General features: G+C 43.2%; 1 pseudogene; it reads right to left on the minus strand.

The window, feature by feature from the left end:
• Positions 1-3425: 3425 nt before the first annotated feature.
• On the minus strand, positions 3426-4745 carry Hnrnpa1-ps18 (heterogeneous nuclear ribonucleoprotein A1, pseudogene 18; annotated as a pseudogene).
• Positions 4746-14331: the final 9586 nt, after the last annotated feature.

A 14331-nucleotide genomic window follows, 5' to 3' on the forward strand; every position in this document is an offset into this window, starting at 1 on the left:
GGCTCCATTTCCTGTCTCTTCAGTGCAGGGCTGTGCCTCTGGCAGGCTGTTGAGGCACAAGTATAGCAATGGCTCTTGTCTTGTTCTCTTTCGTTCGGACCAGTCAACAGAGTCAACTTATAAGATATGAGGTAGGCAGTCTGAAGCTCCAGGATTTTATTTCAATGGCTGTTTTAAGGCCCCAGCTTTGTTCTGTCACATTCATGAGAATTATCCCAACGTAGTTACAATCACCAGACAGTATGGATCTGAGGTCCAGTGTTGGCACAGCATGGGTCTGAGAGAAACAGAAACTTGAGTTGTAGATGTTCAAATAGCAGACCCCAGATGCCAGGAGCTGTGGCTCAGATGTAAAGTGTCTCCCACATACTCATGTCCTTGGCACATGGTTCCCAGATGGTAGTTCTGTTTTGGGAGTTGTGGAGACTTGGGATGTGGAGCCTAGCTGGAGGAAGTCCCATCTCTGGGGGTGTTTAGAGCCCGACCCCATTTCCTATCTGTCTTTGCTTCCTGATTTGTGGAAATGTAACAAGCTGTGAGATAAGCTTCCTCCACAACAGCCAGAGCCCCAGCTGCTATACCTTCCCCATCATGAATCTCAGTGTTAAAATAGCTCTCCCCCTTCCCCAGATTGCTTCTTGTCAGGGTAGCCTGGAAGTGATAATGTTCGGCACAGTACTTGTGTGTAGATGGAAAGCCCAGGTGTCTGCTTAGAATAGAAATGCTATAAAGGAAGAATGGAGACCGATGGGAGGGACAAAGAGGCCATGTCTGCTCTTGTAACTAAGACAAAAATAGATAGGTTCTCAGTAGCAGGCACAGCCAGAAATGCTCTGAACAGAGAAGGACTGAGTCAAACGTGTTTACAAAGATCCTGGAGTAGCTTGCTAAAGCTCCTGGAACCAAACTCCAAAGTCTGTTGGTCTAAGCAGCATGGACTCTCTCAGCTCTGAGGCTACAGGGTGGGAGAAAGCGGGTGGTAGGGCCATTTCTCCCAGGCTTTGCTTCCTTGTTTGAAAATTCTAGTTTCTCTGAAAAGTCAGTTATGGCAAATGTTTTGCTGGGGCACACAGGTGAAAGGATGTCTGGCTAAAGCAAACCCGTGAAAGGCTGTTTTCCTGAAGCAGACTCAGGTGAAAGATTGTTTGGATGTAACAAACACATGAAAGGACTCTTGATAAAGGAGCATAAATATGACCCCACAGACAGTGGGAGACGAGCACTGAACCTTGGTTTAGTCTGCCTCACGATTCTTCACTAAAGACAGGCATATATTGGTTCACTTTACATAGCACTGTTGAGCTCAACTTGTGGTAATGCTGCCATCGAGAGAGACTCTCCCAAGATCTGCTCGTGAGGTTCCTGCAGCAGGAACTCTGTGGTCTCACTTTAGGCTGGTTTTTGAGCCTGGCTGTTTCTTAGGAATGAACTACAGCTGCCTGGTGTCTTCCTGCTGAAAGGACTGGACTGGAGCTGCTGAATCATATTTGGTGATTGCTATGGGACTGAACTTCTGCCAAAGAAGATCAAGTTTGTCCCCAAAGAACTATTGCTGAGCAGGTCCACTTCCCCCACATCTTAATAATTTTTCCCTTCCACTGCCTCTGCTGGGTGGTAAGCAGGAGGAGAGATTGACCCCTTATTAAAAGTAGTTTGCAAGAAATTTATGCCTAATCTTGTGCATGACCAACTGTATTCTCATTGTGTCTGTGTGGTCTTCTCTGCCATTTATGGCTTAATCCCACTTCCTGTAAGCTCACCAATCACACTGGACTTATACTTAGACAAAAGGCCCAATTTTACTGGAATTGCTTTTGCAAAGACCCTTCTGCAATACAATAATATTCTGAGATTCTGAGGCTACAGCGTTTGGGGCCACGACTCAGCATAGAACTGCTCCAGTGACCCTCTTCTGAGGCCTCAAAAGGAGGAGCGGGCTCAGATCTGCAAGTAAACTCCAGTGACTAGCTCCCCCACTGCTCTTGGAGATCCGTATGTGCAGGCCTTTGTCTTTGAATGTTTATCTATTCCTTAAACACAACCTTTAGACGGAACATCAGTAACTACAAAGTGTTAACCTAGAGTGCCATCAATCTAGGCTCTACTTACCATGATACTCCCATGAGTGAGAATGGAAGCTACAAAGGCTCCTGGTCCAACCTGGCAGGGATAAGGCTGCATTTTGATGGTCAGACTTTCTGGTGTAGACTCAACTTTCAGGGATAAAGAGAGACATTTGTGCCTTGAATAACATTGGTGCACACAAAACAGTCTTGGGAGAGAAGCGGAGAGAGAATTTGGGGGTTACCTCAGCAGTTAACAGATGTATAACACAATATTTCAACCAATCTACTAGTAAATACAATGAGAAAAAATTTGCAGGATATTAATTCTCTTTTAAAGTATCTAAATGGAGTGCGGATTTATTTTAATAAAAATACTAATCTCAAGTTGCACCCAGAGCACCACAGTTGTGACTGCTTCTCAAATTTATAGGTAAGCCAGTAAGAAATATTTAAGCAAAGTTAGAAATTACAGAATGAAAAATCAAAAGGAAAAGTGAATCCTTCTCTTCTTACAAGGGTTTCTTCTCTCTCTTTCTCTTTTATTTATTTTGAATTGACATGGCAATTATACAAGCCCATGGGGTACTATGTGGTATGTGTATGTGTCTGTACATACATGTGTATATGCGCAAGTAGGTATCCATACCTGTAGCTGCACCAATGGTAGAGATTAGAGGACAAATTCAGTTTTTCTTCAGATGCCTCATGCCTTTTTCTTTTGAGACTGGGTTCCTCACTGGCCTAGAACTTGGGAAGTAGGTGAGGCTGTTTACCAGAAATCCCGATGGATCTGCCTGTTCCCAATTGCTCAGCAACCATACCCACCATTTTTTTAAAAAGAGAATTAAATCTTTGATTGAGTATACATGATAATGGATGATACACAAGCTTCATTCTCATCTGTTCTTTTATCTGATACCATTATTCAGTTTTGATATTGCATAGGATATGCCAACAACCATTGTATAACCAAGTTGTGATCTTGCTTAGATGACCCTTTCAATGGTGAAACTCATTAAGTTACAACAGTAACTGGCAGTTTAGCATCACCAAGGTTTTTTAAGACAATGGCTTCTCCACCCAAAGCAACCATAAATAAATTCCAAATGGAATTTGGCACCACCCTAACTCTAACTTCACATTGTTGAGGAAGTTTACCAAGATGGCTTCAGAGTAGACTAACTTTACACAACCCATTAAAAAAAAAAGACATTTATTCAGCGTCATGATCAGACTTTTACATTTAGCAATCAATAGCATGGGTGACAAAGGTCTACAGTAAAACCCTTCGTAGAATGCTTTACACTTTCCACAGAACAAAACTGAAATAACCTGTTATACAGTCACAGATACAGTCCTGGAGTTTTTGCCCACACATGTGAGTATTGTCTAAAACATGTCTTCTTTGTAGCAGCTAGGCCCTGCCAGCACTGTGCTTGGCTGAGTTCACAAATATGCTGTAAACTGTGGCTTCCCTGTCACTTCTCTGGCTCTCCTCTCCTGCTAAGCTTTGTTTCCTGGCTGTAATTAGAACCTCCTGCCACTGCCATTGCTACGGCTGCTGCTGGAACCTCCATAGCCTCCTTCGTTTTGTGGTTTAGTAACGTACTGGCCTCTGCCACCATCAGGGCCAGATCTCCTGCCTCCAAAGTGTCCTCCTTTCATTTGTCCAAAATTTGAAGACTGGTTGTTGTAATTGCCAAAGTCATTGTAGCTTCTGACACCTCCAAAATTGCTTCCATTATCACTGCTAATATCGCTGCCAAAGTCAACTCTGCATTGTCATTGTTACAGCTGTCATAGCTGCCACTCCCGCCATAGCCACTGCCCTGGTTTCCATAACCCTGTCCACCACTTCCATAGCCTCTGCTTCCTCCAGAATAACCGGGGCCACCTCCTCCATAACCACCATCATTGCCAAATCCATTACAGCCATCCCCACTGCCACGATATAGACCACCACTGAAGCTGCCACCAAAGCCACCACAACTGCTGAAGTTCCCTCCTCAACCAAAATTGTCATTGCCACCAATATCACCTCCATGACCACCACCACTGGAACCACTTTAACCTTTCTGTTTGGATGAAGCACTAGTCATCTCCTGTTTCCACAGAGCCTTTCTTACTTCACAGCTGTGGCCATTCAGTGTGGTATTTCTGAATAACAATCTTATCCACGGAGTCATGGGCATCAAAGGTGACAAGAGCAAAGCCCCTCTTTTTTTTCCACTGCCTCTGTCAGTCATAATTTCAATTACTTTTTCCCATTCTGCTCAGAATAATCTCGTAGGTGATGTTCTTCGGTGTCTTCTTTAATACCACCAACAAAGATCTTCACAGCTAAGTGGGCACCTGGTCTCTGAGAATCTTCTCTTGACACAGCTCTCTTAGGTTCCACAACTCTTCCATCCACCTTGTGTGGTCTTGCATTCATGACAGCATCCACTTCCTCCACAGTGGCATATGTGACAAACCCAAAGCCCCTGGATCTCTTGGTGTTTGGATCTCTCATTACCCCACAGTGAGTGGTTCCCATTGCTCAAAATGGCTCCTCAGACTCTCGTCGGTTGTTTCGAAGCTCAGCGCTCCAGTGAAGAGCTTCCACAGCTGTTCTGGCTCCTTGGGGGACTCTGACTTAGACAGGATGGCAGGGGGATGACAGCAGGGTGATGAGAGCATTCAGCGATGCTTCCTCTGCAGCGTCAAAGAGCAGAAAGGCCATAGACACCATTTTTAACCTGGATTCCAAAGATAAAGTTCAGGTCCTCATAATTGCAAAGCAAGTGCTTTGCTGATTGAATCCTTTATGCTTCACAATGAGATGCCTTATTATGTATATGATTACATCATAATCAAATCATGGTAATGACATTCTATTTTAATTGAACAGAACTGTTCTTAGCTTAAGATTTTGCCAGATACACAAATAGTGGAAATTCTGCTCTTGGTCTTTGCTCATGTCTTTCCATCTTCTTCATATTTAAATGTGTCTTTCTTCAAAGCACAGTAAGGCATTTATGTGATAATATTCAAAGTTAAATATATTAGGGCCACTCACTCATGCTTTCTCTGATACTAATGCCTGCAGTTGCCCAGTGCAACCCTGTCTGCAATCACTGAACACTTGAGTACTGTTTGTTTTTTCACTATTACAAATAGTGTTACAAGGGATATATCTGGACAGATTATGTTCGCAAACCTTTGATGGATTAACTGGTGATTGATTGATTGATTATAGTGTTACAAATCTAACCCAGGGACTCACACATACAGGCTGAGTGCTCTACCAACAAGTTGTATCTCCAGTCTCTTTGAAATGTTCCTTTTCTTTTCTTTAAAAAAAATATGTATAGAAGTGTGTGACCTGCATGTGTATGTAGCATGCGCATGCAGTGCTGGCAGAGGTCAGGACTAGAGTTACAGATGGCTGTGAGCTGTCTTGTGGGTGCTGTTTATTAAATACACATTCTCTGCACAAGCAGCAAGTGCTTCTGACAGCTGAGCCATTTCTTCAGCCCGTCTTTGGAATGTTTTTAAAAGCAAAAAAAAAAAAAAATACATATCATTTTGTCAGTAGATTGTCAACACAAAGTTGAATTGTACTTAATAATTTTGATTTGTAATTTAAAATTCAGCCCTAGAAATGTATAACTATAAGGTCTCAAAAGCACACTATGCCGTTTCCCAAAGCATACATCAGCACCAACATCAATTTCTTTCCTTTGGACTGTCTAGCAGGCTCAAAATGGCACGATCATTACTTTAAATATGCTCTCTCTATATATTTGTGTGTGTTTGTGTCTGTGACTTTAGGTCCATGCACACCATTGTATGCATGGAGTGCTTAGATGCATGCATGCTATGGTGTCCATGGGAGGTTAGTTTTGTGCATACCACGTTATACATAGGGGATTAGGGGAAAACTACAGATGCTGGACCCCACCTCTTCCCTCACTGACCATCATTGTGTATGTTAGGCTAGCTGGACCACAGAGTTCAGAGGATTCTCTTGTCTCCACCTCTCATATCTCATAGGAACACTTGGATTCTAGATGTATGCCATGGTGACCAGTTCTACCTCAGTTCTGGGAATTCAACCTCAAGTCCAGCTTGCTCAGCCAGCTCTTAGCCACAGAACCACCTCCCCAGTCCCACAATTGCTTTTCATGGGCATTTCTTCAATTTTGGCCATTCATTCATATAAATGGCTAAAAACATTTATATAATATTAATTCTTAGAGAATTTCATATAATGTTTCAACCATATTCTCTCCCTACTCCTTCTCCAAACTCCTCCCCAGGTCTACCAGACGCCTCATCAGTGTTTCTTTTTTTATGAGACTATCTGGGAATGGATATCCTGCTCCAGTGACTCTCACGCTCTTCTCTGGGTTCCCTGAACCTTAGCTGTAGAAGTTCTGTTGTAAACATATTTATTTGTGGGTGGGTATCCTGGGGCCAGTTGTTTTCTGCATTTTGACAAGATGAGGGCTTTTGTAATGATCTCAGTCTGCTGCAAGCTTCTTTGTGAGAGCTGTGACAGCTACACTTTCCTGTGGGTGTAAGCTGAACTTTTAGAATGAAGTTAGTATTGTACTGCTTCAGGGAGGAGGCATCAGTAGGCTCTCCTCTAGGTTCCATGGTGTCACTAGCTACAGGTAGTTAGCTAAAGTTGAGTATCAGATGTAAACACCATCTTACTGAGTGGCGCTTACATCTAAGTGGGTAACTGTTGGCTACCCCCACATGTAAATTCCTCTACTATAGCCATTGTTCTGGTTTGTAGGGATTACAACTAGATAGGACTACTAATTTCTCTTCTCCCTGAGCAGCTTGCATGAGTGTTGAAACTATGAGAGTCAGTCCTCAGGGATGAGGCTCCCGTTTCAGAACGAGATAAATTCCTTCAAATCCTGTGTCTGAAGTGCACGGTGTCTTCAATGCCAGGGTTTACCTTCTTCTCTGGAATGCACTAAGGGCAATGACCATAGCCCACTTTGCTTCAGAGGTTCTTTTGGGCCCCCTTGGTTAAGAATTTTCAATGACAATGTGTATTAACCTTTTGGTTGCTGCGACAAATACTTGAGAGAATTATTAAAAGGTGGGGAGATCATTTAGACTCATGTTTTCAACTCCTGTGTGTATCACTGTGTTGATGTGGGCTTTCATGAAGCAGAACACCATGGCTGCAAAAATAGTTACTCATCTTGTGACATGAAGGAAACAGAGAGATGAAGACAGGAAGGGGCTACAGCAAGCTACCACCCTTAAGGATATACCCTGAGTGGTCTGCCCCCAAATACTGTCATAGGGGTTGTCTGTCCTTCAGTTCTTTCTTCACTTACCAGCCAATGGGGTTTGCTGTCTTTGTTGGCTTTTGTTACTTTATCTGTTTATCTACCATTTTGTGTGTCACACACATACCCCACAACACACACACACACACACACACACACACACACACACACACACACACACTCTTGTATACACACATGCCAAGGCAGGCGTATAAAGGTCAGAGGACATGCAGGAGAGTAAGTAAGCTGTATTCTTCTATCTTATGGGTCTAGGTATTAAACTTAAGCCATTAGGGTTTGTGGTAAGTGCCTTTATCTGCTGGGCAATCTCAGTGCTCTTAATTTTTTTTATAATATCAAAATTACTAGTGAGGCTTACAGATGGTATGTGCTAGTTTTAAATTCCTTTCTGAAATTAACATTGTAAATAATTTATCTGTGAATTTTTTCCTAGAACTTTGGCGATGTCAGTTTTTAATCTGAAATGTGCTTTGGTGGGATGAGGACAGGTTATATTTTCTTTCTACTCAAACAAAAAACCTAATTGTTCTACCTACTGAATAATTCACCAGCTCATATGATCTAAGGACTCCTTCATCCTAAGCTGAATTCTTATGTATCCAGGGTCAGTTCTGCACTCAATCTATTTTTAATGATTCAATTTATTTTTCTACAGTATCAAATTAGTTTTAATTAGTTTATCTCAAAGTAGGGCTTCTGGCTGAGGGAGAGTTCATGTTGTGGGGGATTGAGAAAAACTTGGTAGGGGTGAGAGGAATGTTGTCAAAATTAGATTAAAATGCAAACATATGAAGTGAAAACATTGCAGTGTCAGACTCTGAGAATTATCAACATAGAGGCATATGTAAACATTCTGATAAAATGTTCCTTCAGGGAAGGATCTCTCTCTCTCTCTCTCTCTCTCTCTCTCTCTCTCTCATACACACACACACACACACACACACACACACACACACACACACACACACACACTGATTTTACTTTAACAAATAGGGTCACATATTTAGAAAATTGTTCTAGCCCATGCGTTTGGGTATTATCTGAGACTGAGTTTTATATCACATTGAGCTGAAATATAAGGTTGAGAGTGTCCTCTGTGTGCCACTTGACAATACAGGGTGGCAGAGAGACCTGCAAGGGGGCACAGGAAGACAGATTTCCCTAGCTTCCCTGCATCTCGGTCACAGTGACGATATGACAAGCTCTCTGGGTCTGAGCAGGAAGCTGTAGAACTTTCTATTCATTCTTGCTATCTCAATCCAACCACAGGAAACTCACCAAGAGAAGTGATGTGGGAGGGAGGGCTCCTGAGCTGGAGAGCAAGCCTCCCACACTCCATTGGTCAATGAAGGGGGAGAGAAATGGACCGCTGCTGTCTATCTCCAGGATGTGGAGGACATTAGTGCTAATTGAAGCATCAGTCATTCAAATGAGAAAAATCTTTGGAATGTTACTGTTTTTTAAATATTTATTTCATGATGTGGAGAAGTCCTCAAAATGCTCACATACAAGATATGACAACTTAATAACAAAGTGGAATGTAATGGGATATAACATATAAAGGGAGAGGGGGTGGCTAGCATATAGGAGACCCGGCTTTGATTCCCAGCAGTGCAGATAGGTAGGTAGGTAGGTAGGTAGGTAGATAGATAGATAGATAGATAGATAGATAGATAGATAGATAGATGTAAACAAATAAAATTGTCTGTGCTCACAGGTCCCTCACTTGTTTATGAGTGATACAAGGTTGGAGAAAACCCAGAGTTTGGTATGGAAACACAGACCAAAGTGAAAATTTTACCAGGAATCAAAGGCAAAAATGTGACTCTGTATTGGTAAAGATTAAAGGCACTGATTGCATTAAGTCAAAACAGATTCTTTTTTTTTAAAGATTTATTTATTTATTTTATGTGTATGGTACACTGTAGCTATTGTCAGACCAGAGGAGGGCATCAGATCTCACACCAGAAGAGGTCCTATTATAGATGGTTGTTAGCCACCATGAGGTTGCTGGGAATCAAACTCAGGAACTCTGGAAGAGCAGTCAGTACTCTTAACTACTAAGCCATCTCTCCAGCTCCCAGGAATAGATTCTTATCCCACGCCATTTCTCTCCCATTCCCAGCTTGTGTAGAAGTTCTAAGCTGTAGTATGGCTTCCAGTCAGTTGACATGATTCCTGCAAGCACCAAACATTTCTGAACTGTATTTGAATTTTTTTCCCTGGGACTCAAATGTACCCCTTACCTCTGCCGTGTGTGTGTGTGTGTGTGTGTGTGTGTGTGTGTGTGTGTGTATACATAAGTTTATGTGAAGGATTTTGAGGAGCTAGAAGCTGTATAAGGACTTCATTTCCAGTGATTTGGAGGAGACATAGCTGCACATAGGAAAGAGAGTTCATAGAGTAACCCAGGGTAAGTAGCAGGGAATATGCTATCATTAAGAGAAAAGTTGGCTTCCTACTGTAGTTGCACAAGATTCTTCTCTGCTGCTGCTAGAGTCTTTGGGCAGAAGGAAGAAGGGACATGATGGGCTCCAGGCAGAGCAACGTTTCTGGAATCAAACAGGTACACAATCATATGTGCGGCTTTTTTTATTGGATATTTTTATTTACATTTCAAATGTTATCTCCTTTCCCAGTTTCCCATCCATAAACCCCCTATCCCATTCCCTCTCCCCCTGCTTCTATGAGGGTGTTCCCCCAACCACCCACCTCCCCACCCTGGTATCCCCCTACACTGGGACATCTAGCCTTGTCAGGACCAAAGGCCTTTCCTCCCACTGATGCCCCAACATGGTCATCCTCTGCTACATATGCAGCTGGAACCATGAGTCTGTCCATGTGTACTCTTTGGATGGTGGTTTAGCCCCTGGGAGCTCTGGTTGGTTGGTATTGTTGTTCTTATGAAGTTGCAAGCCCCTTCAGCTCCTTCAATCCTATCTCTAACTCCTCCACTGGGGACCCCATTCTCAGTTCAATGGTTTGCTGCTAGCATTCACCTCTGTATTTGTCATGCTCTGGCAGAGCCTCTCAGGAGACAGCTATATCAGGCTCCTGTCAGCATATACTTCTTGGCATCAGCAATATTGTCTGGGGTTGGTGGCTGTATGTACATGGTCTGGATCCCCAGGAGGGGCAGGCTCTGAATGGCCTTTCCTTTAGTTCTTGCTCCACACTTTGTCTCTATATCTCCCCCTATGAATATTTTTGTTCCCCTTCTAAGAAGGACTGAAGCATTCACACTTTGGTTGTCCTTCTTCTTGAGCTTTTATATACCTTCCTAACTGTCAGCCTTGACAGCCATTCTTGCCATTCACCAGCCATGACAACAAAATATGTGTGTCCTGTTGCATAAATTCACATCCTAGGATGTTCTTATTCCTATGAGGAGACCTAGAATATGTACCTTCCACAAAAAGCCCTGGGGCACCCAGTGATAGAAATGCCTAATTACACATGCAGAACAAAAGACAGACACGCATCCCCGCTCCCATGTGTCCCCGCAGGTGGAGGGGAAGAAATTTTCTCTCATCGTCAAGGGAACCATGCTGATTTATCAGTCGCATCTATAATCCACAACTTCAGACTCTTTAGGATCATTTTAGCCCAAGAAATAAATAATAAATAAAGACTTAACTAGATGTCTGAAGCTTGCAAATGATACAATGGGGTTATATTGTCAGGAAGTAAGGAAATGCTTTGAAAGAATATTACTTCAAATTGTGATTTAGTATTTGTAGCTTAAAGAATGGTGACAGGGATTATTTTATTCACATTGGAATGTCAGGGATACTCCAGTGAGAAAGGGCACTTGGGGCTGGGGAAGGCTCAGAGTTAATCAGTTGCCATGCAGGTTTACTGGACTGGAGTTCTGATCTTTACAACACACACAAGAGGTATCTATGATCCAGCACTAGAGATAGAGCTGAGGGCACCCCATGGTCTAGTGAGCATCTCTGCTTAAACAGATGAAGACAAGAGCATGAAGGAAGACACCTAATATCAACTTTGTGTCTCTACATGCTTTTAAACATGTGTGTCACATATGTATATATGTTTGCACAGACATATGTCAACACATACATGCACATGTAACATGCAGAGTAAAAAAAAAACATAGTCCAACTATTGGAGGGAGGAAAGAGGGAGCTAGATGCTGGGGGTAACTGGAGGAGGGCGCCTGCCTCAACTTCTCAGGGAGGAGAGCTACGATACAGTCTCATCTTCTGTCACTATTCCTTTCTGAGAGATCCCCAGAGTGGGGATTATCAATCAATAGTAGAAAGTATTTGGCTAACTTAATGTGCTCATAACTGTGTGTGTACTTTGCCTTATATTACAGATTTAAAAATGGATTCTATGACTTGGGGATCTTGTTAAATTGCAGTTACCTGTGTAATAGGTGAGCTCAGAGGATTTGCATTCCTACGAGGTTCTTAGGTGATGGTATGACTTGAAAGGAACTGCTTGAGTAGCAAAGCTGAGGGTCATGAATTCTTAGGCAGAGGCAGGAGCATTGCAATCTCCTGACCCCATGAGTCCTACATCTATGGGCACGAGTGTCAGGAGAGGTGGCATTAGCTTGCATCCTCGTGTAGAGGAGGATGCATAGACATTCAACTGGAAAAGAAAACAAGAGCTTCTATCACAAAGGAGCACAGGGGAAGGGCACATGAGCAAATGGATGGGCCAGGCCCAGCAGTCATGAATGCTTGGTTGTGGACAGCATTGGGATCCAGAGAAGATGAAAAGGTGAGTTCATCCCCTGGAGCTTGAGGAGGAAAGTACATGTCTACAAGGCTTAGGCTGTGACCAAGACTGAAAATGAAACAAGTTCAGGAAGAAATACACATAACCAGGGCTCAAGTGGAGGGTGAGCCAGAGCTTCTTGGTCTGAATAGACTACACTTACTACTGAAGGCTCTTCCTCATGTACCCTGGTGGGCGTGTCTAGAATGAGATTTGCCTTTCCAGATCCTCACTCAACATCCCACACAGTCTGGGCTGAGAACCATTCATGCCCAGGAGGTGTGGCTGAAGGAGTCAGATAACTGGAGAACAGGAAGACCATGAAGACTAGCTGGGTGCTGGGATTAGGAATGGACAGTCATGGTGACACCAAGGGTCTGTCATGGTTTGCTTTCTATTGCTGTGATAAATGCTATGACCAAAAGCAACTTGGGAAGGGAAGGGTTTAGTTAATCTTACAGTTTGTAATTCATCACCAAGGAGAACCAAAGAAAGAACTTAAGGCACAAACTTGAAGGCAAGAACTGAAGCAGAGCCTGAGCTTCTTCAGCCTCCTTTCTTACACAACACACAGTAGGTCAGGCCACTTACATCAATAATTTTATCAGGAAATTGCTCATGTGGGAATAGTGTTATTCAAGAGGCAAGTGGATCTCTGTGAGTTTGAGGCCAGCCTTTCCTACATAGAGTTCTATGTTTGCAAGTATGACACACACACACACACACACACACACACACACACACACACACACACACACACAATCTGTTTCTGAAAGAATGAACAAATGAATGAACAAATGGAAGAAAGGAAGGAAGAAAGGAAGGAATAAAAGGAAATTACCTACATGCCAATCTAGTGGAAGCATTTCCCCAACTGCAGTTTCCTCTGGCCCATGACTCTTGCTTGTGTCAAGATGATAAATAACTAACCAGCACAGGATCATAGTGAGCCAGAGATTAGGTCTTATGAAAATATTGGTTTTTCTTGACAACCAATTGAGATTGAGGAAATCTTGTGCAGAAAATGGGGATTACAGAAGACACTTCTCAAGTAGGATTGAGAAACAGTATTGTGTAGGACAGGTGTCCTTGTTCTGAGTTATAAAACAATGATGGAGCATCTCAGAAGGTTTGAAACAGGAGTAGAAGGAGCATGTCATGAGCTCACTCTCCAGTTCTATGAGAATCTATCCCAGAAGCAGCCCAGGACCAACTCTGAGCTCAGATTGGCCAGGCATGTGAATATGAATGCCTTCAGTGGCCAGACAAAGGCTCTGTTTGGCCATCTGCTTTTATGGCCTTCCTTGCCAGGGTCAGCACAGCTGTGAAGAAGTATGCAGAGAGGATCTTCGAGGGTCCTTAGCAGCAAGAGGTTGTGCTGGAAGCAAAGCTATGCCAAAGTCTGCCATCTGACACTTGGGCCTGTGTGGAATGTACCTCCTGGTAGGTCCTTCTGAGGAGTCACTTTCAGCAATCAATTTACTGGGGTCTCAAGCTACTGTGACTTAGGCCGCATTGATGACTGTAGCCAGGACCTGCAGGAGAAATGGCTAAAGCAGGAGGGACTGATGGGTCTCCAATAGTTGGGATTAAATAGCTTTAAATTAGGAACGAAATGTTGGGATTGAACATTGGAAAGCTGCTTCAGTTAGTGGCCCAGCTTTAGGGTAAGAGTTGCATTTTGAGACCTAAAAACAAGCAGCCTGAAGTCCCTACCTGAACACAAGAAGACAATTTATTGAAAGAATGTTCATCTTCCAGGGCTTTGGGAGTGTCAGCTCTGCAGTCCGTGGCCCACATGGTGAAAAGGGTCTGACCAGAGAGGCCCTTGAGCTCGGTTATACGAAAAGCACCAGGATCATACTGCAGAAGGAAAGGCATAAGCCAGGCAGAGAGTGACCTCTCTATGACCTCCGAGTGCCCCAAGCAGGCACAGGCTTTATGGAAGACTGCAGAATTCTGAGCACACCAGCCGTCTTCTGTTAGTAGAATAAGAATTTGTGTTTGTAAGCTTATCCATTGTGAGCCATCTGATTCCTCTGTGAGCCACAATGTTCACACCAAGTTTGTAAGTCCTGTATCTGGTGTATTGTACCTGCATGACCCTGACTTATTGCTAATCCTCTCATGCTGCAATCTAGGCACTGCGTCCTTTTCCTAAGACGTGTCCGACCTCTTGCCTGCCACTGGATAATCCC

Source organism: Rattus norvegicus, chromosome 1, assembly GCF_021556685.1.
Source record: "Rattus norvegicus strain SHRSP/BbbUtx chromosome 1, alternate assembly SHRSP_T2T, whole genome shotgun sequence".
NCBI lineage: Eukaryota > Metazoa > Chordata > Mammalia > Rodentia > Muridae > Rattus > Rattus norvegicus.